At 38.9% G+C, this 14,879-nt stretch overlaps 1 long non-coding RNA gene across 1 annotated transcript in view; it reads right to left on the bottom strand.

The window, feature by feature from the left end:
- LOC127686878 (uncharacterized) overlaps positions 1-13,276 on the bottom strand; it is an 80,825-nt gene extending 67,549 nt beyond the window's left edge. The window contains exon 1 of the long non-coding RNA XR_007978256.1: positions 13,114-13,276. This is a non-coding gene — a long non-coding RNA (uncharacterized LOC127686878). The remainder of the gene's footprint in view (positions 1-13,113) is intronic.
- Positions 13,277-14,879: the final 1,603 nt, after the last annotated feature.

Below are 14,879 nucleotides of genomic sequence, written 5' to 3'. Positions count from 1 at the left end.
GCCCACATACACATGGAAATTGAACAATACTCTACTCAATGATACCTTGGTCAAGGAAGAAATAAAGAAAGAAATCAAAGATTTCTTAGAATTTAATGAAAATGAAGGCACAACATACACAAATCTATGGGACACAATGAAAGCAGTGCGAAGAGGAAAACTCATAGCTTTGAGTGCCTCCAAAAAGAAATTCGAGAGAGCATACACAAGCAGATTAACGGAACAATTGAAAGCCCTGGAACAAGAAGAAGCTAATTCACCCAGGAGGAGAAGAAGACAGGAAATCATCAAACTCAGGGTTGAGATCAATCAAGTAGAAACCAAGAGAACCATACAAAGAATCAACAAGACCAAAAGCTGATTCTTTGAAAAAATCAACAAGATAGTTAAACCCTTAGCCAGACTAACCAAAGGGCACAGAGAAAGTATCCAAATTAACAAAATTAGAAATGAAAACGGAGATATTACAACAGAAACCGAGGAAATTAAAAAAATCATCAGATCCTACTACAAAAACCTGTACTCAACACAACTGGAGAATCTGGAGGAAATGGACATTTTCTTAGACAGATACCAATTACCAAAATTAAACCAGGATCAAATAGACCATCTAAACAGACCCATAACCCCTAACGAAATAGAAGGGGTCATAGATAGCCTTCCAACCAAAAAAAGCACAGGACAGATGGCTTCAGTGCAGAATTCTATCAGACCTTCAAAGAAGACTTAACACCAATACTCTTCAAACTTTTCCACCAAATAGAAACAGAAGGAACACGACCCATCTCCTTCTTCAAAGCCACTATTACGCTGATACCAAAACCACACAAAGATCCAACTGAGTAAGAGAATTTCAGTCCAATTTCCCTTATGGATATTGATGCAAACATACTAAATAAAATTCTTGCCCACTGAATCCAAGAGCACATCAAAACGATCATCCACCATGATCAAGTAGGCTTCATCCCAGGGATGCAGGGATGGTTCAATATAAGGAAATCCATAAATGCTATCCACTACATAAACAAACTCAAAGAAAAAAACCACATGATCTTTTCATTAGATACTGAAAAAGCATTTGACAAAACTCAGCACCCTTTCATGCTAAAAGTCTTGGAAAGGACAGGAATCCAAGGCCCATATCTAAACATAGTAAAAGCAATATACAGGAAACCGGTATCCAACATCAAACTAAGTGGAGAGAAACTTGAAGCAATCCCACTAAAATCAGGGACTAGACAAGGCTGCCCCCTCTCTCCATATCTTTTCAATATAGTTCTTGAAGTCCTAGCTAGAGCAATTAGACAACATAAGGAAGTCAAAGGGATACAAATTGGAAAGGAAGAAGTCAAACTATCACTATTTGCAGATGATATGATCATATACTTAAGTGACCCCCAAAACTCTACTAGAGAACTCCTATAGCTGATAAACAACTTCAGCAAAGTGGCTGGCTACAAAATCAATGCAAGCAAATCAGTAGCCTTTATATATTCAAAGGATAAGCAGACTGAGAAAGAAATTGGGGAAATGACCCCCCCTTCACAATAGCTACAAACAACATAAAGTATCTTGGGGTGACTCTAACCAAACAAGAGAAAGACCTATATGACAAGAACTTCAGATCTCTGAAGAAGGAAATCGAAGAAGATCTCAGAAAATGGAAAAATCTTCCATGCTCGTGGATTGGCAGGATTGATATAGTTAAAATGGCCATCTTGCCAAAGGCAATCTACAGATTCAATGCTATCCCCATAAAATTCCCACCCCAGTTCTTCATAGAGCTAGAAAGAGCAATTCTCAAATTCATCTGGAATAACAAAAAACCCAGGATAGCTAAAACTATTCTCAACAGAAAAAGAACTTCAGGTGGATTCAGTATCCCAGACTTTAAACTCTACTACAGAGCAATAATGATAAAAACAGCATGGTATTGGTACAATATCAGGCAAGCGGATCAATGGAATAGGATTGAAGACCCAGAAATGAACCAACACACTTATGGTCACTTGGTCTTCAACAAAGGAGCTGAAAGCATCCAGTGGAAAAAAAGATAGTCTTTTCAACAAATGGTGCTGGTTCAATTGGAGTTCAGCATGCAGAAGAATGCACATTGATCCATTCTTATCTCCTTGTACCAAGCACAACTCCAAATGGATCAAGGACCTCCACATAAAACCTGACACACTGAAACTAATTGAAAAGAAACTGGGGAAGACCCTGGAGGACATGAGCACAGGGGAAAAGTTCCTGAATAGAACACCAATAACTTATGCTCTAAGATCAAGAATTGACAAATGGGACCTCATAAAATTACAAAGTTTCTGTAAGGCAAAGGACATCGTCAAAAGGACAAAAGGTCAACCAACAGACTGGGAAAGGATCTTCACCAACCCTAAATGGAACAGAGGGCTAATATCTAATATATACAAAGAACTCAAGAAAGTAGAACCCAGAGATACAAATAAACCCTTTAAAAAGTGGGGTATGGAGCTAAACAAAGAATTTTCACATGAAGAACTTGGGAGAGCTGAGAAACACCTTAAGAAATGTTCAATATCATTAATCATTAGGGAAATGCAAATAAAACAACCCTGAGATTTCACCTCACACCAGTCAGAATGGCTAAGGTCAAAAACTCAGGAGACAGCAGGTGTTGGCGAGGATGTGGAGAAAGAGGAACACTCCTCTACTGCTGGTGGGATTGCAAGATGGTGCAACCACTTTGGAAATCAGTATGGCGGTTCCTCAAAAAACTGGGAATGTCACTTCCAGAGGACCCTGTTATTCCACTCCTGGGGATATATCCAGAGGATTCTTCAGCATGCAATAAGGACACATGCTCCACTATGTTCATAGCAGCCCTATTTGTAGTAGCCAGAAGCTGGAAAGAACCTAGGTGTCCTTCAACGGAGGAATGGATACAAAAAATGTGGTATATTTACACAATGGAGTACTATTCAGCCATTAGAAACAATGAATTCATGAAATTCTTATACAAATGGATGGAGCTGGAGAAAATCATACTAAGTGAGGTAACCCAGTCTTAAAAGATCAATCATGGTATGCACTCACTGATAAGTGGATATTAGCCTAGAAACTTTGAATACCCGGGACATAATCCACAAATTAAATGATGTCCAAAAAGAATGGAGGAGTGGCCCCTGGTTGTGGAAAGACTCAGTGCAAGAGTATAGGGGAATTCCAGAACAGGGAAATTGGAAGGGGTGGATGGAAGAACAGGGGGACAGAAGAGGGCTTATGGGACTTGCGGGGAGTGGGGACCCAGAAAAGAGGAAATCATTTGAAATGTATATAAAAATATATCAATAAAAATAAAATAAAAAAATAATTAGCCCAGAAGCCCTGAATACCCAAGGCAAAAATCACATAACAAATGAGTCCTATGAAGAAGTATGGAGAAGGTCCTGATCCTGGACAGGATTGATCTAGCATTGGAAGGAAATATAAGGACAGAGAAAAAGGAGGGAAGTTATTAGAGAATGGATGGAGACAAGAAGGTTTATGGGACATATGGGGAGGGGGGATCCGGGAAAGGAAAATCATTTGGAATGTAATCAAAGAATATAGAAAATAAAAAATATTAAAAAAGAAGAAATCTATTATAAATCAAATTAAGAAAAAGAGAAAAAAGGAATTTTATTTCTAAACTTTAGTGCTAACATGGTGTTTTCATGCAAATTTGAGGCTTATAACATATTTGCTTTGATAGTTGGTCTATATCTTCATTCCTTGTGCTAATGGTCCTGGGAATCCTGCCTGAGACTGAGTATGCACCATATATAATGGATGGCTCCTATTTCTGATTGCCTGTTGCAGGTGTAAATCTAACATTTTAAATTCTGAACCATCAAAAGTGAATTTAGCACTTTCTACATGTAGTATAATTCTTTACTCTGAGAGTTAGTTATTATATTACAACATTCAGAAATTTTAATAATACAAGAATTGTATACAGATCTGATTTTTGAGCTGAAGTGTTTTAACTTGTAGTTTGCTTATTTATTCTGACTTGTAGCCTACCATTCCCAACTTATTTGCATCAGTGTAGAATATATGTTGGAGGGAGAGGGCAGGAAGGGAGGAAGTGAGAGAAGGAGGGAGAGAGAGAGAGAGAGAGAGAGAGAGAGAGAGAGAGAGAGAGAGAGAGAGAGAGAGAGAGAGAGAGAGAGAGAATTGGAATTGGAATAGGAAAGGAGAAGGAATCCTCATATCAATTGGCGAATCCTCTTTTGAACCTGGTCTGCATTTCATACTCAATTGTACTGTTTAGATGTCCCACAGTATATGCAGGAATCTCATTATTTTTTCTTCAACACCACACTCATGAGTAACAATGTAAAAAAACAAGAGTGGGCTGTGCAGATGAGCAACACAGTCTTTGTCACAGTCTGAAATGAGGAATGCAGGAGCTGAAGTGTCTTATCAGATTCTGGTGTTCTGAGAGTCACTTTGAAGATTATGTAGGAAGGGTAGCTGGGCTGTCTGCAAAGGCTTCCCAGTCAAAGAGATGTCCAACCCTGAAGGCAATCTCTCACTCCCAGCATCCTTGGGCACTTGACCTCTGAACTGGGATATGTGGTCTAGGATGCTGTGGTAACCTCTGTCATGTAAACCATTTACCTTTTATAAGAAAATATGCATCTCCCAAACAAACAGAATCATCCAGATGTAGATACACAGACAGGCATGCATTGTATACAAACTACATGAAAATACACAGACAAGAATGGACTCCCATATTCACAATAAAATCCTGGGTTATTAAAAAAGTTTTTAAGTCTCTATTACATATTCTACTTAAAATGAACAATATTGTGATTATTTGTAATGTAATATGTTTGTATTAGTGCATCCCCATTAAGTTCACTCTTTATTCCTCTTACTCAAGATGACCCTTCTGGTCTCTCTTAGTCTCATGTCTCTCTCCCTTCCTTCCTTCCTTCCTTCCTTCCTTCCTTCCTTCCTTCCTTCCTTCCTTCCTTCCTTCCTTCCTTCCTTCCTTCCTTCCTTCTTTCCTTCCTTCCTTCCTTCCTTCCTTCCTTCCTTCCTTCCTTCCTTCCTTTCTTCCTTCCTGTTTTTCCTGTTTGCCTACTCCCTCTCTGTTTCTCTTGTCTAATCACCTAGAAAGGAGATTGCAGTTTTCTGCATATGATCTTGTGTGTGTCATTTTCTGAAAATATCCATGGTATTTGCTGATATCATAGTAGAATTAGCTCCCCATAGATAGAGCACAGGGTCCCATTCTTTCCATCCCAAGCACCTTTTTCCATTATTAGATATTTTTGAAAACCTCAATCATTCTATTTGTTTTAAGGATATTTGATATATTGGGCTTGCTACCCATTCTTCGGTGATTATACAACATATTCGGCTGACACGCATTGGCTAGGAGTCCAATTAGAGACCAGAGGGCAGAAAAATGTCTTCTTATGATGGCCCCCAACTTACATAACCATGAACCATTCACCACAGAGTTCTCTGGCTTCTGTCAATTGGTTGCGTGTAAGTATCTGTATCTGTTTCAGTCAGTTGCTTGTTGGGCCTCTTGGAGGGCCATCATGCTAGGCTCCTGTCTGGATGCGATATTGTCAGTAGTATTCTCAGTCCTGCTGGATCCCAATTTGGTCCTGTCACTGTGCCTCCATTCCATCAGGCTCTTCTCCATTCTTTTTCCTGAAATTTTTTTTAGAAAGGAACAATTCTGGTTCAGAGTTTATGACTGTGGAATGGCAAACCAATTCCTCCACTTGATGTCCTGCATTTGTAATGGAGGCCAACTCTAAAAGTTCCCTCTCCCCACTATAGGGCATTACATATATGAGGTCCCACTGTTCTGAGTCATGAGAGTCTCTCAACTCCCAGGTCTCTTGTATGTTCTAGAGGGTCCCCACACCTCCTACCTCTCATGGATGCCTATTTCCATTATTTCTTCTGGCGCTTGGGTCTTCAGTCCTGTTCTGCCCCCAATACATGATCATGTTACTCTTTTCTCCTCACTGTCTTCTTTCCACACAGGTCGCTCTTTCCCTCTGCCTGACATGATTACAGTGGCACACACTCGTAGGATTTGGTGAAGGAGGCAGAAGCAGGAGGATCACAAGTATGCTTTATTTATTTATTTGTTTATTTATTTATTTATTTATTTATTTATTCATTCATTCATTTATTTATTCATTTTACATTTTCTGACTATCCTCAGTCTACCATCACAAATTCTATACCCTATCGACCTTCTGCTCTGAGAGAGTGGGAGCACCTTGATTATACCCAATCCTGACATATCAATTCTCTGCTGGATTGGGCCTATCCTATCTCACTGAAGGCAGACAGGGCAATCTGGGAAACTGATAAGAGACTATTACTCAAGTAATTTTATTTCTGTTTAATTTAATATTGTGTAGTTTATTTTAATATTATGCTAATTAGACTTTCCTCTCTCATGAAACTCTGTAGATTGAAGTCACTAAGAGTTTTCCCTTTTACCAATGGAAGGAGTTCATTTTGAAGGCACATATTATTTTCAGTTATCATCTATTTGAGAGGTAGGTATTTATTTTTAGAATGTTTGTTAATGCATTTAATTTTGTATACAGTCATTTAATAGTTCATTACTGTTAATGATATTTTATTGCTTATATTTTTCATTAAATAATGCATTCCTTTTCTGTAATCCTAATGAAAGCTTCCTATTCTTCCTCTCCTCCCAGTCCATCCTCTTATTTCAACTCTTCCAGTCTCCTCCCTTTCTCCTTGGAGTTTAGGAGTCTTCCTATGGATATCAACTTGCCTAGGCTTATCTTCATGTAGTACTACTAGGCTCATCTCCTATTGAGGTTAGAAAAGACACTCGAGTTAGAGTACAAGGACCCAATAGGAACATAGACAGACGCAGCACCTGTGGTTAGGGGGTCTCACATGAAAGCCAAGCTGCATATTCTTTCATATGTGTAGATATGATCTATATCTATCTAGAACTATCCCATTCATGCACTCTGGTTGGTGGTTAAGTCTCTGTAAGTCCCTATGGGCTCAGGTTAGTTGGTTCTGTAAGTTTTCTTGTGATGTCTTTCACTTTTCTGACTCCCGAGATTCTTCCTCTCTTGCAAAGAATTCCAAAATCTATGTCTAATGTTTGGATGTGAGTATCTGTGTTGGTTTCCACACACTGCTGGGTGAAACATCTGACATGACAGTTATGCCAGACTCCTCTCTGCAATTATAGAACATCATTAATTTGTCATAATGAGAGAGACCTCAGGGCATGGCTCTCAATTTGGGTCATTCATTGGTTGGACATTCCCTCAGATCCTACTACAACTTTATTTCTGAACATCCTGAATGTCAGACAAATTGTGGGCTTAATGGTTTGTGGTTGTGTTGGTGTCTCCTTCCTTCAGTTGGAAGTTATGTCTTGTTACAGGAGGTAGCTGCTTCAGATTCCATATTCTCTGTTGTTGGGTGTCTTAGCTAGGGTTACCCTTTATATTTCAGAGAAATTCCATTGTCCCTGGTTTCCAGCTTATCTCAGATATGCACACCTCTATTCCAGTTTTCTCTCCCATTTCTCTCTCCTTCTTGATCGCTTGATGCCTCCTGTTTCCCCCTATCTATACCTTCCAACATCCAGTTCACTTTCTATACCAACTATAGATATTATCTTATATATCCACCTTTCAATGAGATTCAATATCCTCCTATTAGACCTCTTTGTTGCTTAGCTTATTTGGGTCTGTGAATTGTAGCATGTTTATCTACACAATAATGGAAACTACAAAGTGAAGATCATCCTAAAAGAGATGATGATATCATTAGAAACATGGTCTAATGAAGCAGAATTGACACAAAATTCTGCAAGGAATTAAACAGCTAAAAAGCCACACCATCTTTCAGTCTAATTAAAATAATCCAAGTTATTGTAATAACTATTTCTTCAAGAATCACTCTAGAAGAGCCAACAGGAATTTTGAAACATGTTAAAATTATTTATCAGACAAATGCAAATGAGGTAATTCTTAGCTCTAATCTCTGTTTATGAAGAATAAAGTTTTCATGCATGGAGAAAAGCAATTGCTAATAAGCCCATGGAGGAGGAATGCCTCTTAGACATTTCTGTAGGAATTTCATAAAGAGCCAGTGTTTTGGAAAACCTTCCTGAGGTTTCTTTCTTAAACTTACTTATGCACTGCATACACTCCAGCACTGTCCCTACTTCATCAGGTCTTCTGAATGAGAATGATCCTCAAAGGCTGAAATGTTTGAACCCTTAACTCAAAGTAATCTTGTCATGGAGAAATAGATCCCATATGTTTGTGTATCCAAAATTTATATTAGTAGCAATGACAAAAATATACATTTTTGTATTATTGCAATTCAAATAGTTTAATGTATGATTTACTTTCTTTTGCTTTTATTCCGATAGCATAATTTTGTTCAGTTTGTACAGTTTCTCCAGAATTCACAGGATCTTATGGTGTCCTGGACTCTGCTATTCCATCATCACAGGTGACACAATTTGAAGGCCATATGAGAAGGTAATATTAGTTTGTTTCTAGGTATCATCATGCTTTAATTAAACATATATCATCTACTGCCTTACATATCCATCTTCAATATATTCATTGCACAGGATCCCAAACTACCACTGACAAGGACTCACAGATTCTTCTTGAGTCCTGAAGAATCCCAAGATATAATCTGAGTACATCTAAGCTTCAAATAAAGAACTCTGTACAGATTTTGTCATAGGGATTATACATTACAATTGCTGGAAGATCAGTGCAAACAAGACCCATAGAAAGGATCTTGGAGAAAAGAAGAAATTATATAGAGTTGATAATTTCTCTAGATCCCTTTGTCCAGATTAAATCCATGAGGAAAAACCTAAGGAATAAATATAAATCAAGAAAAGTAAAGACATGATGCCTGCAGTTGCCTGCAGCTAACTGAACCTCAGTGGGTGTCACTGGCTCCATTGTCCTCACAGTCTTGTTTCTGCAGTCTCACACATTTTAGTCCCAGTCCTATCTGTACAATTTCTTTAGAACTCACAGAACCATCAGGGTGACATGTGACCTGTGACCACATCCAGGTCAGTGCTGGGTCTGATGTGTCAGGTGTCCACACAGTGTCCTAAACTGAAAAACTAAGTGATTTTCTTCCCTGAGCCAAAGGTCCTCAAGTCTTCAGGGTCCTTTGCTTCTGGATCTTATAACTGTTCCCCAAACTCAACCAGTTTTGTTATAAGTGATGGTATGCATTTTTCCAATTTCTAGGTATATGCTACTTTTAATTTGTTATATATAATGACTATGGAGACTATCATCTCCATAGACATATTATAGATAAACTACATATCTCTTAGGTTTAAATTTTTGCTATGTAGATACATTTGATAATTCAATTGTTTGCATTAATATGCATGAACAGAAAAGAGTTGTGTATGACAACAGAGTAGAGATCACATTTTTGGGAAAGGCTTTGCATGACCACTGGAAATATGAACACTGGGGTTCACTGGACAAACAGTCAAAGCAACTGGTAAGGTATTTTTCAGTGAGAGAACATATCTGAAAAATTCCATGTTGATTCGAAGAGTTAGGAATCTTGTCAACAAGTACACATAAACACACACACATACACACACACACACACACACACACACACACATGCCCACATACACTCATGCACACAAACACAAAGTTATACATCTGTGGATAGAGAAACCTGTAATAAACACAAAAATGAATATCAAATTCAAATAAGAAATTTGAAAAGATATGTTGTCTTATCTAAGATTCCTATGCACTGTATGTCTGTATGTTTGCTGGTAATCCCTGATTATTATATTTAGAGGCAACCCAGACTGAAAGCATAAGTATGGAGCAGAGATTGAAGGAATAGCCAACCCGTGATGGACCTCAACTGATACCCATTCCATGGGCAGTATTCAATTCATGACACTAATCATGATAATTGGTTGTGCTTGCAGACAGGGGCCTACTATGAGTGTACTCAGACAGGCTCCACACAGCAGATGACCAAAGGAGATGCAGATGGTCAGATCCAAGCATTAGAATTAGTTCAATGAGCCTTTAGGAAGAGCTCAGGAAATGATTAAGAGAACCTATGGGAATAGGGACTCCACAAACAAACAGACAAACGAAACAAAATCATAAAAAAAAGTCAATGGAGTCTACCAACCTGCATACTTGAGCCTACCAGAGACTGAAGCAGCAATTAAAGAGCACACATGGGCTGGAGCTAAGACCCCTGTACATATGTAGCTGATGTGCAGCTGCTCACACAGGTACCTCATCAACTGAAGTGGGGGCTATCTCTGACTGTGGATCCTGTTTCCCAACCTGGGCTTTCTGGTCTGGACTCAGTGGGAGAAGATATGCCTGGTCTTGCAGTGACAGTATATGCCAGGATGGGTTTCTACACAGAGCGCATGTTCCTGCTTTTTGGAATAAAGGGTGAGAGAATGGAAATGTTTGTGTGTGGGTGGTGTGGGTGGGGAAAGGGCATGGCTGCATTTGGGATGCAATAAATAAATGGATAAAATAAATGACTATAATAAATAAAGTGGATAAATAAATAAGTTAATAAAAATATTTTTCTTTATATTAATTAATTATTTTATTTATTTATATCCCAAATACTGCCCCCCTCACTCACTTCCCCTCAAAGATTTCTTCACCCATTTCCCCCTTTATTCTCTGAGTGGGTGTCTGCTTTGTATATACTGTGGACCCCGGGGTATTGCATCTGTACAAGGTTAGGCACATGCTCTCCAGATGAGACCAGAGAGGGCTGCCCACTCTTATATAAGGTCCTGTGGTCTCCAGTCAGGGAGTGTATGCTCATGATTTTGTTACTAATCCTCTGGGACTCCCAGGGGTCCAGGTTAGTTGATAGTGTTGCTCTTACTTTTAGTTCCCTTTACCATCCCTTTAGTTCCTTCAGTCCTCCCTGTAACTATTCAGTAGGGGGTTTGAGACCTCTGTCAAATGCTTGGCTCTATCAGTATCAGTGTGAGATGACAAAAGGAGATAGTGGGGATACAAATTGGAAAGGAAGAAGTCAAGTTATTTCTATTCATAGATGATGTGATAGTACACATAAGTGACCCCCAAAATTATACCAGAGAACTCCTACAGCTAATAAACTGCGTCAGAAAAGTGGCTGGATATAAAATTAACTCAAATAGTCACTTCTCATTGGCTATATCAGATAATGTGGGCTGGTTAGTATGAGCTGGCACTTAAAGGAGTCCCTGCTATATGTGATATAAATTGACAGGTAAAGGAAGCAATAAACCCTATGAAAAATGGGACATAGAGCTAGCCAAAGAATTCTAAACTGAGGAATAACAAAAGGCTGAGAAGTCCCTAAAGAAATGTACAACATTCTTAATCATCAGAAAAACACAAATCAAAATATCCCTGAGATTCACCTCACACCACTTAGAATAACTAAGATAACAAAGTCAGGTCACAGCAGATGCTGGCAAGGATATGGAGAAAGAGGAACATTCATCCATTTTTGATGGGATTGTAATCTGGTTTAACAACTCTGGAAATCATTCTGGTGCTTCCTTAGAAAATTGGACATAGTACTACCTGAGAACCCAGCTATACCACTCCTGGGTATATACTCAAAATATTCTCCAGCATATAGCAATTACACATGCTTGACTATATTCATAGAATTCTTATTTATAATATCCACAAGTTGAAAAGACAGAGAAAATGTTGTACAACTACAAAAAGGAGTACTACTCAGCTATTAAAAACAATGAATTCTTGAAAATCTTAGGCAAATGGATGGAACTAGAAAATATCATTCAGAATGAGGTAAAAGAATAGTCCCAAAAGAACACACATGTTATGCACTCATTGATAAGTGCATATTATCCTAAAAACTTGGAATATCCATGATACAATTCACAGACCATATTAAGCTCAAAAAGAAGGAAGGCCTAAGTGTGCATGCTTCAGTCCTTCTTAGAAGAGGGAACACAATGCTCATGAGAGGAAACACAGAAACAAAGTGTGGACCAGAGACTGAAGGAAAGGCCATGGAGGGCCTGCCCAACATGAAGCTCCTTCCCATATACAGACACCAAACCTAGGCACTATTGTAGATGCCAAGAAGTGTTTGCTGACAGGAGCCTGATATAGCTGTCTCATGAGAAGCTCTTTCAGAGCCCGGAAAATACAGAGGAGGATGCTAGCAGACAACCATTGGATTGAACATCTGGTCTCCAATGGAGGAGTTAGAGAAAGGACTGAATGAACTGAAGGGGTTTGCAGCTCCATAGAAAGAACAACAATATCCACCAAGCAGATCCTACAGATCTCTCAGGAACTAAACCACCAACCAAAGAGTACACATGCAGGGTTTCATGGCTCCTGTTGCATATGGAGCAGAGCATGGCCTTGTCAGCCATCATTGGGAGGAGTGGCCCTGTCTTGCAAAGTGACATGTATTTGAAAACTTCATGTTAGAGAAGATGAATACAAAGATTTCAAACATCATTTAAGTAAACAGTGACCATGTTGCTAAAACTGCAGTCTTGCGAAAAACAATGTATTACCAAGTCTCCATGGATGTCCTCACACACTCAATGTTCCAGTGAGTTTTGTTGATAAATATCAGTTCAATAACTTGTTCTCATTAAATGCTGTTTAATTATAGAATCATTTAAAATTTCTTCTATTGTGAGCACAAACTAGAAGTTTAATAGACTATTACACTAAACAGTGGACTCCAGAGAATTACCATGGCTAGAAGAATAGTTCACGTCTCTAACGTTAAAACAGTTGCTCATACAGCCTAGGCCAGAACTTCCTAGATACTGAAATGATCCTAAAATGTCCTTCTTGGTGGTCACTGCCCCATGCTGGTCCTGAGCATCTCTCTAGGGAAGTTTTTGTTCAGGTTCACATTGGATTTCCCTCATTGTGTCTCTGGCACAATAGTACATTGCTGTGTCATCAATTTGCAGGCTGTTCATTGTTATGAAAACTTGGCTCTTGGAGGTATCTCTGCTGATGCTCAGTCTGGATTTGAGAGCTGAATTATAACCTGTGTTTCCATTATATTCCATTATTCCCATCTACTCCAGACCCTTTCCTGGAGGCTGGCGAACCCAGTATACACCAGTGCTGGTTAATGAGAACCCAGAGACAGTGCATGTGTTGGATAGGGTCTATGAGGGCTGCACCAGGCCAGGCCTGCACCTGGGACAGAACACCTGGGGACAAGCAACACCACCATCAGTCATACATCTCCTAGCTGACATGTCTGAGTCCCTCTTCTGAAACCCTGACACTTACAGGTTGGAAAGGTCACCAGGCAGAGGAGCAGCACCAGGACAGCCATGCTCTGATGGAGGCTCTAATGAGAGGAGGATGGAGGTTCTCAGTTTGGCCTGTGTTTTCAGCCTGAGCCTGAGGGCTGCTTTGCATTGGAGGAGGTTCCTGTGACAATAAAATGCAGCACTGGGCAAGGTTTCCAATTTTCTGCCCTGGTGACAGACATTTGCATTTTGCTTTTTAGATCCCCTGGAGAAGAACATAAGGAGCGTTTTTCTGTCACTGTCTGGAGTTCAAATTGTAGAAAAACAGGACATTGTAGGATTCCCATTGTGCAGGGGTAGGGTGAAAAATGTGCGAATGTTTACCGTAAATGAACTCACATTCATGAAGTTCAGGCAGAATGGTTTCCCATGTCCTTTTTTGTGCTTTTTTGTTTAACTCTGTATATGCCAGAAGAGTATTTAGCATGGAATTGGCCTCATGGAGTTCAGACGTGCTGCTTAATGAAGTAATTAAAATTATTCTCATGGTATCTGCAGTACTAGTTCTTTTGACATCTCATTTGTAAAATTAATTGCTAAGAAGCCCCCATCCCAGACATTTAATGCAATTGATCTCAAACATTTATCTAAAAGAAGACCCAAGAATCTGATTCAGATCACATCTCCCTAGGCTCAGGCTATTCTCCTGGCCACTTAGGGACATGGTACTTGGGGCTAGCTTATGTAAGACTCAGTTTCTGTCAGTCTTTATTTCTCTAAGTAACTTTCTTTTTCTCTTTCCTAGCTTATAGCACATAAAAACCCAAATTCCTAAATATGATTCTTGCATTGATGAGGGATGGGATGTCATCTGTTCATAGCCCTTGAGAATATGCAGTAACATGCTGGTAGTCTTGAGTTTTGTTAACTGAAATGCAAAATAAGGTGAAATATTCTATGATATGGTAAGAAGTGTAGGTGAAGACAGGCATGAATATGGGGAACTTATTTCTTGAGGCGTTGAGCACCATAGAGAAGAGATATTTTCGAGCTTTCCCCTATGCCTTGGTAATATAAACTCCAGAACAGAGAAGTAAAGGGCCGAATCTAAACTTAACAGTTAAACCTCAGAGACTGAGGGTCTGTTACTTGCAATTGGAGTCCTTGGCTTGTGGATTTCCTGTTTTGTTGGACATAGTCTTCTGAATGATAGTGATGGAGGAAGGTCTTCAAATTAATGTAATTTATCATTTCTTTATGACTGTGAATTGCTGCCTGCCAGGAAGAAAGTATGATTGAAAAATTTACCTTGCTTGCTCACACTATGTGAATCTAAAATGTTGCCTATTTATGAATATACTTGTGTTCTTTGGTTAATTTGTTTTCTTTCCCCATCCAACACAAAAAACTTTCATGTAAATGTATTATAGTATATAGGATCTTTTTATAGCCATTCAATTAATGATAGATACATTGTAATTTACATTGTAATATTGGAATATTCTGGTGGTATATATAAGGTGTGGGAGAAAAATAACATTTTTGGAGCTTA

The sequence above is a fragment of the Apodemus sylvaticus genome, chromosome 6 (genome assembly GCF_947179515.1).
Source record: "Apodemus sylvaticus chromosome 6, mApoSyl1.1, whole genome shotgun sequence".
Taxonomy (NCBI): domain Eukaryota; kingdom Metazoa; phylum Chordata; class Mammalia; order Rodentia; family Muridae; genus Apodemus; species Apodemus sylvaticus.
This window is presented reverse-complemented; position numbering and strand designations above follow the sequence as displayed.